Raw genomic sequence first — 3,753 nt, 5'->3', positions numbered from 1 at the left:
ACCCAAAGGGATCCTGGGTGGGGTGGCCAGTGAACACCCACAAACAGCCTGTTATTCACAGATCTTATCATATTCTGATTTTTATAATAAATGTTGGCTGGCATCTAGACTTATTTTGGCCAAAATCTACCAGTTCCAAGGAGTCATGTGATAATTTTCAGACAAAGCATTAAGGAGTCCTTTTGTAAATGGATTGTTAACCCCATTTTCTCTAACACTCTTCCTTATTTCTTTAAAGCTGTTAAAGGAGAGCGGCTCATTGTTGATCTTGCATAACGGGGCAAGCTAAAGCTCTTCTTCTAACATGGCTTGCCTGACACAGGACCCCATAACTGAAAATCTAGTTGATGAGCCTTCCCATACCCGAGGCATTGGAATGGGAAATATTTCCTCCAGCGGCGGGGCTTTGGGTATTACAGGCTCTACAAGCTCTGCTTCAGGAGGAGGGGGCGGTGGTAAATCCTCCCGTTGCTCTGTAGGCTTTTGATCTTCAATATGAAGTGGGAATAATGCAGCTCAAACAAGAGCCCACATAGTTAATGATGATAAGGGCACTCATTTTCCCTGGGCCTGATTTCTCATTAAAGTCCTGCCCACTTGTTCTCAGAAATTAAGGTCTATCGTTCCAGCATCAGGGGACCAAGGATTATATGTCATAACAATTTTTAATAAGTTTTTAGTTGTTTTTCTGTAACAGAGGGACCACCTGCTTTTAATAACTGTTTCAGCACTGTGATATATTGCTGCTGTTCTGCGGACAACTGTGGTCCATTATGAAACCTTAGCTGAGAAAGAATTCCCTCAAACTTGGAAATCCCAAGCGGGCTCCAATGACCTACTGCGCAGTTACTTTTGTTTTCTTCCTCTTCGTTTTCGAGTGTTTTATTGCGTTCCTGGCCTCCTCACACGGGGCACCAGCTGCCAGAGCTGACCAGCAGACCCTGAGCGACGGATGGACAGATTACTCCCACAGGTTTCTGGGAAAGAGAGGCTAAGGGATGTTTTACTTTAGAAGTAAAAGCAGTCCTGTTCGCCTGCCTCATTGGCTTTTTATTGTAACAACAGCTTGAACTCAAATTGTAACCTCTAAATACAATCAGCAGGGCAAGTATATGCTTGAGAAAGTATATGCTTCTACAAGGTTAGGTCTTTTTCTTTTAAATATATTTTATTGATTTTTTACAGAGAGAAAGGGAGAGGGATAGAGAGTTAGAAACATCAATGAGAGAGAAACATCAATCAGCTGCCTCCTGCACACTCCCCACTGGGTATGTGCCCGCAACCAAGGTACATGCCCTTGGCCGGAATCAAACCTGGGATCCTTCAGTCCGCAGGCCGATGCTCTATCCACTGAGCCAAACCGGTCAGGGCAAGGTCAGGTCTTTAAAGATTCAAGCATAGAGGTTCTTGCAAAACACCCCGGGGGATTTGACTTGTTTGGAAAAGTCAAGGTAGGGGCTGGTAAGGTCCCTTCAGAGGCCCCTGACCTTTCAGAGAACCCTCCTTACAGACATTCCAACCAAGTCCTGTGCTTCCACACACAATTATATTTTACTAAAGCTGGAGTAAGGTACAATGACTGTAATGGTGTGAAATTTGAAGAGAAGAGGGAAAACATTGTATATAAGAGTTCCAGCACCTATCATTGTCATTTTCCAGAGCAAATATATGACAGGTTATGGCTCTATCCTGTCATACACAGAGCAGGGCCCGTGGGGGGCGGGGGTTGGGGTGTCGCACCCTGTCACACACAGAGCCGCAGGACGATCAGGGGGTTGGGAAGCTCCCCCCTATCAGACACAGAGCAGGGCTGATTAGGGGGTTGGGGCGCCTTCCCCTGTCATGAACAGAGCAGGGCGGATAGGGAGGTTGTGGCCCCACCCCCGTCACACACAGAGCCGCAGGGCCATCAGGGGGTTTGGGCGCTGCCCCCTGTCACGCTGTTCCTGATGCTGGAGGCCTCGCGGCTCCACTGATCCCGGTGCTGGGAGGCATATTACCCTTTTACCATATAGGATAGAGGCCTGGTGCATGGGTGGGGGCCGGCTGGTTTGCCCTGAAGGGTGTCCTGGATCAGGGTGCGGGTCCCGCTTGGGTGCCTGGCCAGCCTGGGTGAAGGGCTGATGGCTGTTTGCAGCTGGTCACATGGTAATTAGCCGTACCTTCCCATTGGCTAATCAGGGTGATATGCAAATTAACTGCCAGCCAAGATGGCAGCCGGCAGCCAGGCAGCTTGAAGCAAACATGAGGCTTGCTTACTTCAGTGATGGAGGACTCCAAGGTTCCCCGCCTGCCTTGCCAGCCTCTGAGCTCGCAGTTTGAAACATTGTTACAAATATAGAAGCTAAACAAAACCCCAGAAACCTGCTTTCAGCCAGCCCGGATCTCAGAGCTGGAGTTGAAACAGTGTTTTGATTATAGAACCCAAACAAACCAGATACCTGCTTTCAGCAGCCGAGGCCTCAGAGCTGGAGCCAAGACTCAGAGCTAAAGCTGGCCCAGAATAAAAAAGAAAAAAAAAAGAAAAAAGGACAGGTTGGGAGCTTGAGTCACCCACCAGCCTGAAAACAGCCCTCAGCCCCTCACCCAGACTGGTCAGGCACCCCAGTGGGGACCCCCACCCTGAATTGGGTAGAAACTATCATTCTTACATCCCCCAAAAGGTGTAGTAGTGAGCCAAGCGGCAGGCAGCCAGGGAGAAACCAGAGTCCTGGAGCCCTGCTCCCGCTTATCCCAATCCCACTGTGCCTGCTGCTGCTGCCACTCGGTAGGCTCACTGATGCTCCACTGTGGTCTCTGAACTGTGGTGGCCAGCTATGAGCCCTGCATCTGGTGCCAGACTGTCAGCTGAGTGGTGCTCCTGCTGTGGGTGTACACTGACCACCAGGGGGGCAGCTCTTGCATTGAGCATCTGCCCCTGGTGGTCAGTGTGCATCATAGCGACCATTCAACTGGTCTTTCAGTTGTTCAGTCACTTAGGCTTTTATATATATAGATAGTCCTATTTATTTTCTCCTTCCTTTCCTTTGCCCTAGGAGATGTATCAGTAAACATATCCTATGTGTGTTGTCTGAGATTTTACTGTCTATATTCTCCTCTAAGATTGTTATGGTTTTACACCTTACATTTTAAGTCTTTTATCCACCTTAGGTTTATTCTTGTGTATGCTGTAAGTTGGTGGTCTAGTTTCCGCTTTTTGCATGTGTCTGTCCAATTTACCCATCACCATTTGTTGCAAAGACTGTCTTTACTCCACTGTATGTTCTTGCCTCCATTGTCAAATATTAATTGACCATAATGGTGTGGGTCAATTTCTGGGTCTCTGTTCTGATCCATTGATCTATATGCCTTTTCTTTTGCCAGTACCAGGCTATTTTGGTTATAACAAATTTGTAGTATAGATTGATATCCGGTATTGTGATTCCCTCATACTTTGTTCATCTATCTCAAGATTGCTGTAGCTATTCGGCATCTTTTATGATTCCATATAAAATTTTGGAGTACTTGTTCTAGCTCTGTGAAGTATGCCATTGGTATTTTAGTAGGGATTACAATGAATCTGCAGATTGCTTTGGGTAGTATAGACATTTTAATGATGTTAATGCTTCCAATCCATGAACATGTTATATGCTTCCATTTGTTTGTGTCTCCCTCTATTTCTTCTTTCAAAGTCCTATAGTTTTCCAAGTACAGGTCTTTTACCTCCTACAGTAAATTAATTCCTAGGTATCTTATCTTTTTTGTTGCAATGGT

This window comes from Myotis daubentonii, chromosome 3 (assembly GCF_963259705.1).
Source record: "Myotis daubentonii chromosome 3, mMyoDau2.1, whole genome shotgun sequence".
NCBI classification, from domain to species: Eukaryota; Metazoa; Chordata; class Mammalia; order Chiroptera; family Vespertilionidae; genus Myotis; species Myotis daubentonii.
Note: the sequence above shows the minus strand (reverse complement) of the source record.